Here is a 19,345-nt window from a genome sequence, read left to right on the forward strand (position 1 = left end):
TTCTACTGTTAGTGTAATATACCCTAAGTGAATTGTTATTTTGCGGACCTTCTCTTTCCCTGATCGTTTTGCCAATTCCTTTCTCCCACAAACACATACTTTTATTACCTCCTTCCTCCAAATCAATTCCCATACCTCTATCTACTAACAGTTTAAACCCAAACAAACACCTCTAACCACTTCTTCTAGCGAGTTCGCAACAGCAACAACCCCAGCTCTCGATAGATGCACCCCATCACGAGCATACATTTCATTTCTTCCATAGAAGTGTTCCCAAATTTCTTCCATAGAAGTGTTCCCATATATATAAATGGGAATTTTATTTTAATATATATAAATGATTTAGATTCAGGTTTGAGTAGCAACATTTGCAAATTTGCCGATGATACGAAAATCGGTAGGGAAATTAATTCGGAGGAGGACTCACTATCACTTCAAGTTGATCTAGATAGGGTTTTGAAATGGTCAAAGGATTGGCAGATGCAGTTTAATGCTGATAAATGTAAAGTTCTGAGGTTAGGTAATGATGATAGAGTTACAAGATACGAGCTAGATGGTGTTGTGATTGCGAAGTCGGATTGCGAAAGGGATCTGGGAGTTATGATTAGTAAGAATTTAAAACAAAAGGATCAATGCATAAATGTTCGTAATAAGGCAAATCGGACACTTGGATTTATTAATCGCAGCGTTAGTAACAAGACACCTGGTGTGGTTCTCAAGCTATATCTTGCTCTAGTTAGGCCCCATTTAGATTATGCAGTTCAGTTTTGGTCGCCATATTATAGAATGGATATAAATTCACTTGAACGTGTCCAGCGTAGGATGACTAAGTTAATTCCCCAAATTAGAAATCTTTCATATGAAGAAAGATTAACAAAGCTTAAGTTGCATTCACTGGAAAGGCGAAGAGTTAGGGGTGACATGATAGAGGTTTACAAGTGGATGAATGGACATAACCGGGGGGATATTAATAGGGTATTAAAAGTATCAACACAGGACAGAACACGAAACAATGGATATAAATTGGATAAGTTTAGATTTAGGAAAGACTTGGGTAAATACTGGTTCAGTAACAGGGTTGTTGATTTGTGGAACCAATTGCCGCGTAACATTGTGGAGGTGGGGTCCCTCGATTGTTTCAAGCACGGGTTGGACAAGTATATGAGTGGGATTGGGTGGTTATAGAATAGGAGCTGCCTCGTATGGGCCAATAGGCCTTCTGCAGTTACCTTTGTTCTTATGTTCTTATGTTCTTATGATTTCAAAACATTACTGAAGTCCTCTGTAAAATCTCACCCCACAATGAATAGGCACTTAGATCGCAGACTTCATTTGGCGTCACCTGACACTTATGTTCGTTTTATTCCTTTATATAATGAGTAATTTTTTAAATAAAATCTTGTTTTATTCATGTTATACATTAAACACTAACATTATAGTAACGAAATGTTATATTTCTTTACATACGCAGTTGTAGTAGGCTTCGGGTAGTTATAGACCCCCCAGCCCCCAAGGGCTAGTACCAATTACAGCAGCACTGGATGTTATACTTGGACTTACGAGGTCTCTAGAAGTGCTCATGTGTGTAGTAATTCCAAACTGGAGATTTCTGCACTCTGCGTACGTGTTGCTCCAGAGGCTGATGGCGTATAAACTGTTGCCTTAGCGTTCAGAACTGAACTAAAAACACGCAAGTGACCTTGGATGCCAAAACTCTATTTTTGTGAAATCTCACATGCAGGGTGAACTACTGTGGCTGATGTTGCGTGATAACTGGAGTTCTTTTTTTATCAACAGTTCTTCTTCTATGCCATCTATTGACATGCTATGTTTGTGACCCACTACCATACAGTAAACCTCCATAAATATAGTGTTTTTGTAGTCATGGCAACTGCCTCGGCATGGGGGTCGACCCCTCATCAAGCATCATCCTGTGAGATGATCCTCATCCTGTTATCTTTTTATTAATGTTATCTTTTTATTCTAGCATAGTTGAGGCAGTTGATAGTGGTAAGGATTGTGATGTTGTGTACCTTGACTTTAGCAAAGCTTTTGATACAGTGCCACATGAAAGACTGATTAAAAAGATAGAGGCTCATGGTATTGGGGGTGCTATATTAAGAACATAAGAACAAAGGTAACTGCAGAAGGCCTATTGGCCCATACGAGGCAGCTCCTATCTATAACCACCCAATCCCACTCATATACTTGTCCAACCCGCGCTTGAAACAATCGAGGGACCCCACCTCCACCACGTTACGCGGCAATTGGTTCCACAAATCAACAGCCCTGTTACTGAACCAGTATTTACCCAAGTCTTTCCTAAATCTAAACTTATCCAATTTATACCCATTGTTTCGTGTTCTGTCTTGTGTTGATATTTTTAATACCCTATTAATATCCCCCCTGTTATGTCCATTCATCCACTTGTAAACCTCTATCATGTCACCCCTAACTCTTCGCCTTTCCAGTGAATGCAACTTAAGCTTTGTTAATCTTTCTTCATACGAAAGATTTCTAATTTGGGAATTAACTTAGTCATCCTACGTTGGACACGTTCAAGTGAATTTATATCCATTCTATAATACGGCGACCAAAACTGAACTGCATAATCTAAATGGGGCCTAACCAGAGCAAGATATAGCTTAAGAACCACACCAGGTGTCTTGTTACTAATGCTTCGATTAATAAATCCCAGTGTCCTATTCGCCTTATTACGAACATTCATGCATTGATCCTTTTGTTTTAAATTCTTACTAATCATAACTCCCAGATCCCTTTCGCAATCTCAACACCATCTAGCTCGTATCTTGTAACTCTATCATCATTACCTAGCCTCAGAACTTTACATTTATCAGCATTAAACTGCATTTGCCAATCCTTTGACCATTTCAAAACCGTATCTAGATCAACTTGAAGTGATAGTGAGTCCTCCTCCGAATTAAATTTCCCTACCGATTTTCGTATCATCGGCAAATTTGCAAATGTTAAGAACATAAGAACATAAGAACAAAGGTAACTGCAGAAGGCCTATTGGCCCATACGAGGCAGCTCCTATTCTATAACCACCCAATCCCACTCATATACTTGTCCAACCCGTGCTTGAAACAATCGAGGGACCCCACCTCCACAATGTTACGCGGCAATTGGTTCCACAAATCAACAACCCTGTTACTGAACCAGTATTTACCCAAGTCTTTCCTAAATCTAAACTTATCCAATTTATATCCATTGTTTCGTGTTCTGTCCTGTGTTGATACTTTTAATACCCTATTTATATCCCCCCGGTTATGTCCATTCATCCACTTGTAAACCTCTATCATGTCACCCCTAACTCTTCGCCTTTCCAGTGAATGCAACTTAAGCTTTGTTAATCTTTCTTCATATGAAAGATTTCTAATTTGGGGAATTAACTTAGTCATCCTACGCTGGACACGTTCAAGTGAATTTATATCCATTCTATAATATGGCGACCAAAACTGAACTGCATAATCTAAATGGGGCCTAACTAGAGCAAGATATAGCTTGAGAACCACACCAGGTGTCTTGTTACTAACGCTGCGATTAATAAATCCAAGTGTCCGATTTGCCTTATTACGAACATTTATGCATTGATCCTTTTGTTTTAAATTCTTACTAATCATAACTCCCAGATCCCTTTCGCAATCCGACTTCGCAATCACAACACCATCTAGCTCGTATCTTGTAACTCTATCATCATTACCTAACCTCAGAACTTTACATTTATCAGCATTAAACTGCATCTGCCAATCCTTTGACCATTTCAAAACCCTATCTAGATCAACTTGAAGTGATAGTGAGTCCTCCTCCGAATTAATTTCCCTACCGATTTTCGTATCATCGGCAAATTTGCAAATGTTGCTACTCAAACCTGAATCTAAATCATTTATATATATTATAAACAACAGAGGTCCCAGGACAGAGCCTTGAGGCACTCCACTTACAACATTTTCCCACTCTGACTTGATTCCATTTATACTAACTCTCTGTTTCCTTTGGTATAGCCATGCCCTAATCCAGCTTAATATAGCACCCCCAATACCATGAGACTCTATTTTTTTAATCAGTCTTTCATGTGGCACTGTATCAAAAGCTTTGCTAAAGTCAAGGTATACAACATCGCAATCCTTACCACTATCAACTGCCTCAACAATGCTAGAATAAAAAGATAACAAATTTGTTAAACATGAACGGCCATTTATAAAACCATGTTGCGACTCAATTATTAATTTATGTTTTTCAAGATGAAGACGAATTTTATTTGCTATTATAGATTCGAGTAACTTTCCCACAATAGACGTTAGGCTAATTGGTCGATAGTTAGACTCAAGTGATCTATCTCCTTTCTTAAAAACTGGTATCACATTAGCAACTTTCCAAAACTCTGGCACTCTGCCTGACTCTATTGATTTATTAAATATGGTTGACAGTGGGTCACAAAGCTCCTCTTTGCATTCTTTAAGCACCCTAGCAAACACTTCATCCGGCCCTGGGGATTTGTTTGGTTTGAGTTTTACTATTTGTTTAAGAACATCCTCCCTGGTAACTGCTAAACTCGTCAACCTGTCCTCGTCCCCACCCACATAGACTTGTTCGGCTGAAGGCATATTGTTAAGTTCCTCTTTAGTAAATACAGATACAAAATATTTATTAAAAATACTACTCATCTCTTCATCACTATCTGTTATTTGACCTGTCTCAGTTTTTAATGGACCTATCCTTTCCCTAGTCTTAGTACGATATAACTGAAAAAACCCTTTAGGATTTGTCTTTGCTTGCCCTGCTATGCGAACTTCATAGTTTCTTTTTGCTTTCCTTATCTCTTTTTTAACATTTCTAACCAGTTGTACGAATTCCTGTTCTAAAGTGACCTCCCCATTTTTAATCCTTTTGTACCAAGCTCTCTTTTTACCTATAAGGTTCTTCAAATTCTTTGTTATCCACTTTGGGTCATTAGTATACGATCTATTCAATTTGTATGGTATACTACGTTCCTGTGCTTTGTTTAGAATATTCTTAAATAAGTTATATATTGAATCCGCTACTCAAACCTGAATCTAAATCATTTATATATATTATAAACAACAGAGGTCCCAGGACAGAGCCCTGAGGTACTCCACTAACAACATTATCTCACTCTGACTTAACCCCCATTTATACTAACTCTCTGTTTCCTTTGGAATAGCCATGCCCTAATCCAACTTTATATAGCACCCCCAATACCATGAGCTTCTATTTTTTTAATTAGTCTTTCATGTGGCACTGTATCAGAAGCTTTGCTAAAGTCAAGGTACACAACATCACAATCCTTACCACTATCAACTGCCTCAACTATGCTGGAATAAAAAGTTAGCAAATTTGTTAAACATGAACGGCCATTTGTAAAACCATGTTGCGACTCATTTATTAATTAATGTTTTTCAAGATGGAGACGAATTGTATTTGCAATTATTGATTCAAGTAACTTTCCCACAATAAACGTTAGGCTAATTGGCCGATAGTTTGACGCAAGTGATCTATCTCCTTTCTTAAAAATTGGTATCACATTAGCTACCCTCCATGACTCTGGCACTCTTCCTGACTCTATTGATTTATTAAATATGGTAGACAGTAGCTCGGAAAGCTCCTCTTTGCATTCTTTAAGCACCCTGGCAAACACTTCATCTGGCCCTGGGGATATGTTTGGTTTTAGTTTTTCTAATTGTTTAATTACATCCTCCCTGGTAACTGCTAAACTAGTCAACCTGTCCTCATCCCCACTCATATACATGTCCAACCCACGTTTGAAACAATCGAGGGACCCCACCTCCACCACGTTACGCGGTAATTGGTTCCACATATCAACAACCCTGTTACCGAACCAGTATTTACCTAAGTCTTTCCTAAATCTAAACTTATCCTATTTATACCCATTGTTTCGTGTTCTGTCTTGTGTTGATACTGTTACTACCATATTAATATCCCATTTGTATGTCCATTCATCCACTTGTAAACCTCTATCATGTCACCCCTAACTCTTCGCCTTTCCAGTGGATGCAATTTAAGATTTTTTAATCTTTCTTTATATGACAGGTATCTAATTTGGGGAATTGACTTTGTCATCCTACGCTGGACACGTTCAAGTGAATTTATATCCATTCTATAGTACGGCGACCAAAACTGAACTGCATAATCTAAATGGGGCCTAACCAGAGCAAGATATAGCTGAAGAACAACACCAGGTGTCTTGTTACTAATGCTTCGATTAATAAATCCCAGTGTCCTATTTGCCTTATTTCGAACTTGGGCTGGACGGTAGAGCGACGGTCTCGCTTCATGCAGGTCGGCGTTCAATCCCCGACCGTCCAAGTGGAAGGGCACCATTCCTTTCCCCTGTCCCATCCCAAATCCTTATCCTGACCCCTTCCAAGTGCTATATAGTCGTAATGGCTTGACGTAAATGCCTATTTGTTTCCCCCTCCACCCGAGATTTTAGCTTGTGGAGCGGGCGGCGGCTGGAGGTGAACAGAACTCATGACCTGATTGATTGATAAAGATTAAGCCACACACAAGAGGTGGCACGGGCATGAATAGCCCGTAAGTGGTAGGTCATGACCTCCGGTGTTACTGCATCTGCGGTAACTCAGCTAGTACATAATTATTCAAGAACAGGTTTAATGGTACTAAGCATAAAACCAAGAAGGTACGAATGCTAGGAACATGCAAATCGTAAATTATAAAGGTTAATTCCTTTATTCATAAATGTAATAATAAAGGCACAATTAATTTCTCATTAACCTGAGAAAAATGTAAATATTTACTTATATTTATGCACTGCTATACTTACATACTATGTAACACTTCATACTTAGTAATAATTAGATACTTACATTTACTTATGTAATACTTTTATACCGGCATGTATATTTATTTCTATGTACCTATTTATACATTTACGTGTATAATACTTACTCATAAATGTAATATTTATAATATTTATTTATATATAATAAATAAGTACCCCCCTAGGCGCGAGTTTTACAGAAAATAAATATATTTTTGATATCCCCAGAGTCAAACTTAATCTGTGTAAACACTATGCAAATAAAGGGATCTAGTCTACGGAACTCACTCCCTAATAAATTGAAAAGCTGTCCAACTTTTGCCTTATTCATAAATAAAAGCAAAAGGTACCTAATTTCATCTTCATAGTTTCCTACCTTGTGCTTTAAACTTGCACTGTATCGAGTGCTACCCAATACCCCAATATTTGTACCTAAGCCATATAACTTTACCATTGTAATCTTTAATATTATCTGATATCATGGTTGTTATATTGAGTGCATATATATTCTACTGCATTATTCCTTGAAATGATCCTCAAATTGTGCTACAATGAACCAATTGATAACCATGAAATTTCACTCTAATATACCTAGTAATCCGTGTCATTATAGTGTATTGTTATTATTGTATATTAATCTAATCTTTGTTTATTGTGTCAAAATTTCTTACAATGATGACCAGACCACACACTAGAATGTGAAGGGACGATGACGTTTCGGTCCGCCCTGGACCATTCTCAAATCGATTGTGATGAGGAAGTAAAGTCAGGCAATAAATAGGCACGAGAGAGAAGAGGAGCAAAGTAAGGTGTAGTAGTAGGAACTGCGGAGGGCCTATTGGCCCATACGAGGCAGTTCCTATTATAACCACCTAAGGAGAAGGAGAAAATAATAGGAATAAGAAGAGGAAAGCAAGGGAACGTAGGAGAAGACAATGAACAGAAAAAAAGAGAGAAAAGAGAAAGAAAGGTAAATGGAAAGGGTAAGCTTATGTAAGGTCACGTTTGTTAGAAAGATTAGAGCATTTGAGTATATACTGTGAAAGGGAAGAGGTCACAGCAACAAAGCCAGAACTCAAGTTCATGTTGGGTACATTGTGTATCAGAGCCGATTCAACAAGACGGCGTCTGTGTAGAGTAGAGGCAGGAAAGATTATTTTGGAGGAAGACCAATCAATGGGATGATTAGAATCCCTCACATGGCAGAAGAGAGCATTGCTAGTGTCTGCAGACTTAACACTTCTCTTGTGTTCTTTAAGTCTGTCATTCAGTGTACGGCCAGTTTCGCCAAAGTATTGGAGAGGACAAGACGAACAGGAAATAGAGTAGACACCAGCAGCATTAGAAGCAGGAGGAGCAGTGTGAACTAGATTGCTACGAAGTGTGTTAGTTTGTCGAAAGGCGAGCTTAATGTCAAGAGGACGAAAGGTATTGGTAAAAGTTTTGAGTTCAGATATGAAGGGAAGGCATAGTACAGTGCTACTAATGTTGGAAGCAGGTTTAGGATGAAAGAAATTTCGTTTAGCTTGAGAGTAGGCACAGTTAATGAAATGCAAAGGGTAACCAAGGCGAGAGAATGATTTGTAGATAAGGGCAATTTCAGAATCAAGAAACTGAGGGTCGCTGATGCGTAGAGCGCGGAGGAAGAGAGAGACGAGGACAGTTCCGAACCTTTCTTACAATGTACCTGAAAACATTTTTTGTAAATTTTACTGGAAATTATCTACAGTACTTAAAATTATCTGTTAGATTAATGACTTGCCCAAAACGCTATGCGTGCTAGTAGTTTTACAAGAATATTAAATCATCATTACTATGTACTCTCTTAACCCCAATGTACCGTCTTGTATATAAATAAATAAATAAATAAATAAATAAATGTTGGAGAGGATGGTAGTGTTGATGCTGACAGGCAGTGGATGGCAGTGGTGATGTTGGCGAGGAATGTATTAGTGATGATGGAATATATATACATTAGACACACAGACAGTGTTTAGTGTGTGGTGGTGGTGGAAGTGCGCCACAGGATGCGGAAGTGGGCCTGGATGGCCCCAGTAATATCTTGCAGCATCACCCTCGATCTGTCCCAGTCAGGTGCTTGTAGTTGTGCCTGAAGCCTTAAAATAAATGACTCCAGGAGCCATTGTGTCTGCTTGGCTGGTAGTGGTGTTTATGGGGTGTTGCTGGACACGTTGGTACTCACCTAGTTGTACTCACCTAGTTGTGTTTGCGGGGGTTGAGCTCTGGCTCTTTGGTCCCGCCTCTCAACCGTCAATCAACTAATGTACAGATTCCTGAGCCTACTGAGCTCTGTCATATCTACATCTGAAATTGTGTATGGAGTCAGCCTCCATCACATCACTTCCTAGTGCATTCCATTTACTAACTACTCTGACATTGAAAAAGTTCTTTCTAATGTCTCTGTGGCTCATTTGGGTACTCAGCTTCCACCTGTGTTCCCTTGTGCGTGTGCCACCCGTGTTAAATAATCCATCCTTATCCACCCTGTCAATTCCCCCGAGAATTTTGTATGTGGTGATCATGTCTCCCCTAGCTCTTCTGTCTTCCAGCAACGTGAGGTGCAGTTCACGTAGTCTGTCCTCATAACTCATGCCTCTTAGTTCTGGGACTAACCTAGTGGCATACCTCTGAACTTTTTCCAGCTTCGTCTTGTGTGTTGTGGGTAAGGTGTGGCTGGTTGTTAGTCAACACTGCAGGATGGGGATGCTGGGTCTCCACTACCGATCTCAGCTTAGGAAGGGCTGGGGGTTGAGTTGTGAATGCAGTGATGTGATAGGCGGTGGGAGGGGAAGTGATTGCGAATGACGTGATGTGACAGGCGGTGGGGAGTGATTGTGAATGAAGAGGTAATGCGACAGGCAGTGTGTGGGGGGGGGGGTCTTATTGTGAAGGAAGTGATGTGACAGGCGGTAAGTTGAGGGGAGGTGTAACAGATGTGAAATACAGTGTAAGAGGCAGGTGGGAAGGATGTAGGAGTTGCAGAAATAGTTGACTATTTCTTATGTATAGCTTGGAATTGATCAGCTGCCTCTTTTTCCGGATTGTGATGGAGGCTTTTTACTAACTGGTGGAGTTCGCTTTGGTTATTTCTATCAGTCTACCTGGTTGCTTGTGTTGAGGGTTGGTTGTGGATCTGTGTAGGCCAGAGTCTTTTTTCAGGCTCCTGTGTAGCTGGTTTTGCCTTAGTTTAAAACCCTTCTTTTCACATAGTACATAGCAGTCTCCCTATTCCTATTCCCTATTACCAGTTGATTGACAGTTGAGAGGCGAGACCAAAGAGCCAAAGCTCAACCCCCGCAAGCACAAATAGGTGAGTATTTTAGCAGGATGGCAAGTGTATCAACATCAGGAGCATTTAAGTATTCTGTACGGCTAGCTTTTATTGGAGTCAGGATGTGAATCATTTACTACTTGTTTACATTGACAATATGAGGTGACTTGGCCGTCTTTCTAACATTCTCTCCGTCATTTGTCCTCTGTGTGACAGTGGTCATGTCGCTTCTGTCCTGGCTCATTTTTGGAGCACCATCTTGTGCCCCAACATCGTTGCCTTCTATTGTGAATGTTTCTTTCCCTATTCCTACATATTGTCTTGAGCCAGTTCATGCTCCGCTGTCCTAGATAAAGCACAGTCATGCTCTAGGAGGCCTGGTCGAGGACCGGGCCGCGGGGACGATAAGCCCCGAAACCATCTCAAGGCAGCCGTGACTGTTGGATCAGGTAATTTTGTGTTTTTTTCCTTGGTTGAAAAGGATCAACAATAAGTAGATCAGCATATACAAGCGAACCTGTATATAACCAGAGCAAAGGGATTTTACATGCATCCAACCGTGTTACAATAAAAATGCACACACACACACACACACACGATAGTCCAGCATACACCTGCACTAAATTACAGATGCACTGTAGCAGTTACTACACCTGCATCACATTTCACACTGTAGCAGTTACTACACCTGCATCACATTTCACACTGTAGCAATTACTACACCTGCACCACATTTCACACTGTAGCAATTACTACACCTGCACCACATTTCACACTGTAGCAATTACTTCACCTGCACCACATTACACTGTAGCAATTACTTCACCTGCACCACACCACTACTTCACCTGATAGAATCTCACCATGGATACTAAAGGAAGGTGCAGAAGCACTAAGTGTGCCACTCTCTATGGTGTATAACAGGTCACTGGAAACAGGAGACTTACCAGAAAGTTGGAAGACAGCTAACGTGGTCCCAATATACAAAAAGGGTGACAGGCAAGAGGCACTAAATTACAGGCCAGTTTCCTTAACTTGTATACCATGCAAGGTGATGGAGAAGATCGTGAGGAAAAGGCTCGTAGAGCATCTGGAGGGAAATAACTTTATAACGCACCACCAACATGGGTTCGGAGATGGTAAATCGTGCCTCACAGGTTTAATAGAATTTTATGACCAGGCAACGAAAATTAGGCAGGAAAGAGAAGGGTGGGCCGATTGCATTTTCCTGGATTGCCAAAAAGCCTTTGACACAGTACCCCATAAAAGGCTGTTAAAAAAGTTGGAGCAACAGGCAGGAGTAAAAGGGAAGGTGCTCCAGTGGATAAGGGAGTACTTAAGCAACAGGAAACAGCGAGTAACGGTGAGGGGGGAGACATCAGAGTGGCGAGATGTCACCAGCAGAGTCCCACAGGGCTCAGTACTTGGACCCATCCTGTTTCTAATATATGTGAACGATCTTCCAGAGGGTATAGACTCATTCCTCTCGATGTTTGCTGATGATGCAAAAATTATGAGAAGAATCAAGACGGATGAAGATAGACAGACTACAGGATGACCTAGATAAACTGGGGAAATGGTCTAGAAAATAGCTACTGAAGTTCAACTCAAGAAAGTGTAAAGTAATGAAATTAGGCAAAGGAAGCAGGAGGCTGAACACAAGGTACCACCTGGGAGATGAAATCCTACAAGAGTCAAATAGAGAGAACGATCTCGGGGTTGATATCAAAACAAAACTTGTCCCCAGAAACCCACATCAAAAGGATATCATCAGCGGCATATGCTAGATTGGCCAACGTAAGAACTGCCTTTAGAAACTAGTGTAAGGAATCATTCAGGACCTTATGCACCACTTATGTCAGACCAATCCTGGAGTATGCAGCTCCAGTCCGGAGTCCATACCTAGTTAAACACAAGACAAAGTTAGAGGAGATTCAGATATGCCACCAGACTAGTCCCAGAACTGAGAGATCTGAGCTACAAGGCAAGGCTAAGAGGGCTAAACCTCATGTCCCTGGATGACAGAAGAGTAAGGGAAGACATGATAACCACCAACAAAACACTCAGGGAAATTGACAAAGTGGACAAAGACAAACTATTTAATATGGGTGGAACATGTACCCAAATAGTACCCAAATAAGCCACAGAGACATTAGAAAGAATTTCTTAAGTGCCAGCGTAGTTAACAAATGGAATGCACTAAGTAGTGATGTGGTGGAAGCTGACTCCATACACAGTTTCAAATGTAGATTTGAAAGAGCCCAGTAGGCTCAGGAACCTGTACACCAGTTGATTGATAGTTAAGAGGCAGGACCAAAGAGCCAAAGCTCATCCCCCGCAAGCACAACTAGGTGAATACAGATGCACTATAGTTATTCTTACACCTGTACCACATTACAGACACCTGCTTGATGGGGTTCTGGGAATTCTTCTACTCCCCAAGCCCAGCCTGAGGTCAGGCTTGACTTGTGAGTTTGGTCCAACAGGCTATTGCTTTGGAGCAGCCTGCAGGCCCACAAATCCACCACAGCCCGGTTGGTCCGGCACTTCTTGACGAAAACTATCCTGTTTTCTCTTGACATCCACGGTTGTTCCGGCAGTGTTTCTTATACTTGCTGGGAGTACTGTATGTAACCATGGACCTCTGATGTTTAAACAGTGTTCCTTGATATATATCAGGGAACAATGGCACCCCTGCTCTTCACTGGTTCTATTCTGCATTTTCTTCCATATCATTCACTCCAGTACTGTATGTTGTTATTTTACTGTGTAGATTTGGGATCTGGCCCTCCACTATTTTCCACGTGTATATTATCTGATATCTCTCACATCTTCTTTCTAGTGCCCGAAATGCTCTGCATACTTGTGGCTTTAGGTATTGTATGTACTACCTATATCTTTAAATCAAACAATGTTTGTACTGTAACTCTGCAACTATGTATGTACTTTTCCTAAATAAATTATTATTATTATTATTATTATTATTATTATTATTATTATAGTGAGTACATTTGGAGAGCTTTGAACAGATCCCAATATTTTAGGGGCTTTATTGCATCTATGTATACCGCATATGTTCTTTGTATTCCCTCTTCTGCCCTGAAGGGGAAAGCGAGTACTGGGCAGAACTCAAGACAGGACAGCACAAGTGAGTTGAATGCTATGACCATTGTGATGGGACCCCTGGATTTGAAAGTTCTCGTAATCCATCCTATCATTTTTCTGGCTGACACAATATTTGCTTGGTTATACTCCTTAAATGTTTGTCATCAAACATCATTATTCCCAAATCCTTTACATGCTGTTTTCCTACTATGGGCATATTTGATTGTGTTTTGTACCCTGTATTATGTTTAATTTAAGGTCCTCATTTTTACCGTATCTGAGTAACTGGAATTTATCACTGTTAAACATCATGTTATTTTCTGCTGCCCAGTCAAAAACTTTATTAATACCATATCTGCTTGTAGTTTTTCAATGTCTTCAGCAGAGGTACGTTTCATGCCAATTTTTGTATCATCTGCAAAGAATAATACAAAGCAATGACTTGTATTTTTGTCTATATCTGATATGGGAATAGGGAAAAGCAGTGGCGCAAGGACTGTACCCTGAGGTACAGAGGTTTTAACTGCGTTTGGACTATTTTATTTGGTTGACCGTTACTCTTTGTGTACTGTTCGACAGAAAATTGAGAATCCACCGTCATGATTTACCAGTTATTCTCATTGACCTCATTTTGTGTGCTATCACTCCATGGTCACATTTATCGAATGCCTTTGCAAAGTCTGTGTATACCACATCTGTATAGTCCATGTATACCATGTAGGTGCAACTGTCCTATAATTCTTTGCCAATGCTTTGGTCCCTCCCTTGCGTAGAGGGGCTATGTCTGCTGATTTAAGTGCATCTGGTATCTCCCCTGTGTCAAAGCTCTTCCTCCATACTATACCGAGCTCCTGGTTTAACCTTGATGACGAGCGGACGTCTGGATACCTCCTCCGCCTGACCACGTTCTGTTTTCGCGTTTTGGCTTTACTACTGCTGTTTGGCATCCCTATTCAGCTGTCCGGTTGAATGACGTCTGGTGCACATATCGCCATGGGTCACAGGATTGTTGATAGATCTTTTTTTTTACATGTTCTGGCTGGTTCTCCTGGCGGGGTAACGGTGTTCGGGGGTCGGCTTGGCCGAGAGGTGCCGGGGTTTGGTGGGTCTTGGTGTGCCCTCAGCTGTGATGGGCAGCTGGCTTCTGCTCTGCCAGAGGACACTGGATAACTTTTGCGTTTTAGTTGGGGGCCGAGTTTTTGGTTTTGGTACCCAGTGTTCTCTGTGTGGGGCGGGGCTGGAGCTTGTCACCCTGAGGGACTCCTGAGGCTCCCCCAATCATTTGCCTGTCTGCGTTTCTTTGCTGCATGCCATATTAGTTTCCAGTGATTGGCGTCACTTGTTTCGCAATTTGGCTTGGCGTTTCACCTTTCCAGGCTTCGCGATTAACCCTTACCGGGTACGCCGGGGCACATCCGATCCCATGATCGTCGTCGCCCCTAAATCAACAACACCAGCACTATACTGAATGCCTGTGCTACTGGCACTTTGCATTTCTTTATAAATATTGAACTCCAAGAGTCTGGACCTTGGGCTGAGTGCATGGACATGTTGTCAATTTCTCTTTCAAAATCTGCCACACTCATGTTGATATTTACAGGGGGTTCGTTTATCACGCAAAACAAAATTTGTCCAGATCTTCCACTTTAATCCTGTTTATTAGAGTGCTAAACATATCCTCATACTGCTTTTTAGGATTTCACTAATTTCTTTTGTCATCATCAGTGTATGAACCTTCATTCGTATGAATAGGCCCAATATTGGCAGTGATTTTTGCTTTTGATTTTGCATATGTGAAGAAATATTTTGACTTTCTCTATTTCTTGAACTGCTTTTTGTTCTAGTTGCCTTTCTTCTATCTGACATGAATGTTTCAGTCTCTGCACGATTTCTTCAATCTTCATTTAAATTATTCTTTCTTTGTAGGGAAAGTCGTGTCTGCTTAAGCATTTCAGTTATTATTTATCTTCTTTTGTAGTGTTGTCAGCATTCTCTTTCTACATCGATCTCTTTCTGGCTTTCCTCAAAGGAACATGTTTCAGACAGACTTTATATGCTTCAGAAGTCAGTTTTTCTATTCCTTGTGTAGGATTTTTATTACAGTACTGTACTTAAAACAGTTTCCCATTGAATGTTTTTAAGTTCCCTGTTTATTTTCTCCCAGCCTATCCTTTAATTATTAAAATTGAATTTACCGAATAACCCCTCTTGCTTGATCATGTTTTAGGTCTATTCTGATTATTGATGCTCATTACATTTTAATGAGCCTGTGGTACAGTAACTGAGATCGTAATGTCCCTGATTATGTCTTCATTGTTTGTGAAGACCAGATCTAAAATATTTTTGTTTCTAGTTAGCTCTGATATCTGCTGGTTGAGTGAAAATTTGTCACAGAATCTAAGTAATTCTCTAATCTGTGGTTGGCTGTGTCCAGATAGATTTTCTGGTATAATATTATTGTTTCTTATTCGCCATCTTAGACTAGGCAGGTTGAAGTTACCTAGGAAGATAGTATCAGATACAGTGGTACCTTCATTTATGATTGTAATCTGCTCCAAGAAAAGGATCATACACCAAAAAATCACAAAACAAATCAAATTTTCCATAAGAAATAATGTAAATTGAATTAATCCATTTCACAAACCCAAAAATATTAACTTAAAAATACATTTTATACAGAATACTACTCATATTTTTTGCTATACTGTACAGGTACCTTACCTATATTGAGGACTCTTGTTGGCATATAGAAGACAGTGAGGAGGGGGGGGGGGAGAAAGAGGAGAGGTGTTAGTGTTTGGAAGGGGAGTCCCCTTCCATTATAACATCAGGCACTGATGCCATTTCTGGGGTACTGTCTCTCCCCTACATTTTGAAGGTATACCACTAGGACCTGGTTGTGGCTCACCGATTCTTTGTCCAAGAACCTGTCTATAGACACTGGTTTTTCCTACGTCTTAACAATTGTCTGTAGTAAGACATCACATCTCTTGTTTATCCTCTATTGTCATCCTCAACTATTTTCTTCGATTAAACTTTACCACCAACTTTCTTGGGACCCATGGCGTGATATATAATAACCTTTATCTTCAGAAACCAAAAATGAAATTCTTTACAAAGAATTCAAGCACGGTCATCACTCTAGGGGGAAAACACTTGTAAACACTAAGTGTGCCTCGCCCTTGCTGCGCCCAGCAGAACAATGTGCTAGCTCAACCCATACAGGTATTAACAGACAAATTGTGTTCCAAGGCAAATATTGTACACCAATTCAAATTTTACAGTGAATTTGATGTCATATACCATAAAAAATCATAAGGTAGGGCAGTCGTAAACCAAGATTTCACTATTAGGTTTGCCAAATTATCAAGGTTATTTTTTATTTTGTTTATCTGTAATGTGAATTCCTCAGCAGTTGCATCTGGCGGTTTAAATACTAGAATAATAACCAAGTTTATTTTCTCTATTTTTACTCCCAGTACCTCTACCACCTAATTTGTAGAGTTGAGGAGCTCTAAGCATACAAGGTCTTCCCTATTACACACTCACTCCTCCATGTGACCTATTTACCCTATCACATCTGTATAGATTATATCCTGGTATCCAGAACTCACTGTCCAAGAATTCCCCTGCATGGAGGTTTCTGTGAAAGCTCCAAATACTGCATTTGACTCGGTGAGGAGGCCATTTATGAACAGTACGTTGATTTTTGCTCGTTTTTAGTCCTTGTATGTTAGCAAAGATGAACGAGGTTGCTCTATTTGGGGTAGTTTGACTGGGAGACTTTTCTGGCAGGTCGATTTTGCATGGACATAACAAATTTGTTCTGACCAGTACTGACTGTTGTAGGGTTGTTGCCTGTCGTAGTTGTAGCTGTTGTGGTGAGTAATTGTATCTGTGATTCTGGTATGCAAGTGTGTCTTTCATCCAGTTTAATACATTCTCTCACTGTTCCCCCTTTTGAAATCTCTTTCATCTAGGTATAAAAACTATTTGAGTTTTCTCCAAATCATTATCTTGCTTGCCACTCTTTATGTAGCATTCCGTGCCTTTCATGTGAAAGTGGGGGCAGCTGAGGTCATAGCATTTTCTGTCCTCGAGTGAGGTTTTGTACATGTCGGGATGGAAAAACCAACATATTGATCTAAATTGACACTTTCCTTTCCTAAGCATATTTCAACATGTTCTGGGATGATAGTAGCTGCATTCTAATCCCTTTCCATTTCCAGAATATCTATGTCTGCAAATGCCCTTTACATAAAATTTGCACATGTCTGTCCTTCTGGTATGACTCCCTATCGGAGACTGATGTAGTGTCTGCCCCTATCAAGCTGCCAGTGCTGTCCTTTTACACTTTCTAGTCTACTGTCATCTGTATCCGGGCATACTGAATCAGAATTTACACAATGTAGTAATTACTACACCTCCACCACATTATAGACACAAGACCGAACCCAAGCTACTGCACAGTCACATCAGGAGGAAGACAACAGTGAAGGAACAGGTGATGAAACTTAGGGTGGGCGAGGACAGGTACACAGAGAATGACAAAGAGGTGTGTGAAGAACTCAACAAAAGGTTCCAGGAGGTCTTTACAATAGAACAGGGAGATGTCACGGCGCTAGAAGAGGTGGCAGCAAACCAGGTGACCTTGGATAGGTTCGAAATTACAAGAGATGAGGTCAAGAAGCACCTATTGGAGCTGGATGTGAGAAAAGCTGTTGGGCCGGATGGAATCTCGCCACGGGTATTGAAAGAGTGTGCAGGAGCACTTTGCCTACCACTCTCCATAGTATATAGTAGGTCACTGGAAACGGGGGACCTACCAAAAATATGGAAGACTGCTAATGTAGTACCAATATACAAAAAGGGTGACAGACAAGAGGCACTGAACTACAGGCCAGTGTCCTTAACTTGTATACCATGCAAGGTGATGGAGAAGATTGTGAGAAAAAACCTAGTAACACATCTGGAGAGAAGAGACTTCATGACAACCCATCAACATGGGTTCAGGGAGGGTAAATCTTGCCTTACAGGATTGATAGAATTCTACGATCAGGTGACAAAGATTAAACAAGAAAGAGAAGGGTGGGCGGACTGCATTTTTTTGGACTGTCGGAAAGCCTTTGACACAGTACCCCATAAAAGGTTGATGCATAAGCTAGAGAAACAGGCAGGAGTAACTGGTAGGGCGCTCCAGTGGATAAGGGAGTACCTAAACAATAGGAAGCAGAGTTACAGTGAGGGGTGAGACCTCAGACTGGCGTGAAGTCACCAGTGGAGTCCCACAGGGCTCTGTACTTGGACCTATCCTGTTTCTGATATACGTAAATGATCTCCCAGAGGGTATAGACTCATTCCTCTCAATGTTTGCTGACGACGCCAAAATTATGAGAAGGATTAAGACAGAGGAGGACAGCTTGAGGCTTCAAGAAGACCTGGACAAGTTGCAGGAATGGTCGAACAAATGGCTGTTAGAGTTTAATCCAAGCAAATGTAATGTAATGAAGATAGGGGTAGGAAGCAGGAGACCAGATACAAGGTATCACTTGGGAGATGAAATACTTCAAGAGTCCGAGAGAGAGAAAGACCTGGGGGTTGATATCACGCCAGACCTGTCCCCTGATGCTCATATCAAGAGGATAACAGCAGCAGCATATGCCAGGTTGGCTAACATAAGAACAGCCTTTAGAAACTTGTGTAAGGAATCTTTCAGAACATTATATACCACATATGTCAGACCAATCCTGGAGTATGCGGCACCAGCATGGAGTCCATATCTAGTCAAGCATAAGACTAAAATGGAAAAGGTTCAAAGGTTTGCCACCAGACTAGTACCCGAGCTGAGAGGTATGAGCTACGAGGAGAGACTACGGGAATTAAATCTCACTTCGTTGAAAGACAGAGGAGTTAGGGGGGACATGATCACCACATTCAAGATCCTCAAGGGAATTGACAGGGTTGATAAAGACAGGCTGTTTAACACAAGGGGCACACGCACTAGGGGACACAGGTGGAAACTGAGTGCCCAAATGAGCCACAGAGATATTAGAAAGAACTTTTTTAGTGTCAGAGTGGTTGACAAATGGAATGCATTAGGAAGT

The 19,345-nt window shown here is 40.7% G+C and overlaps 1 protein-coding gene across 1 annotated transcript in view; it reads right to left on the reverse strand.

Annotated features, from left to right (window-relative positions):
- The window catches only part of LOC123759766 (major facilitator superfamily domain-containing protein 6-like), an 82,149-nt gene extending 80,511 nt beyond the window's left edge, over positions 1–1,638 (reverse strand). Inside the window, exon 1 of the mRNA XM_069317291.1 lies at positions 1,561–1,638. The gene's annotated coding sequence lies outside the window, so the exon portion shown is untranslated. The remainder of the gene's footprint in view (positions 1–1,560) is intronic.
- Positions 1,639–19,345: the final 17,707 nt, after the last annotated feature.

The sequence above is a fragment of the Procambarus clarkii genome, chromosome 8 (assembly GCF_040958095.1).
Source record: "Procambarus clarkii isolate CNS0578487 chromosome 8, FALCON_Pclarkii_2.0, whole genome shotgun sequence".
NCBI classification, from domain to species: domain Eukaryota; kingdom Metazoa; phylum Arthropoda; class Malacostraca; order Decapoda; family Cambaridae; genus Procambarus; species Procambarus clarkii.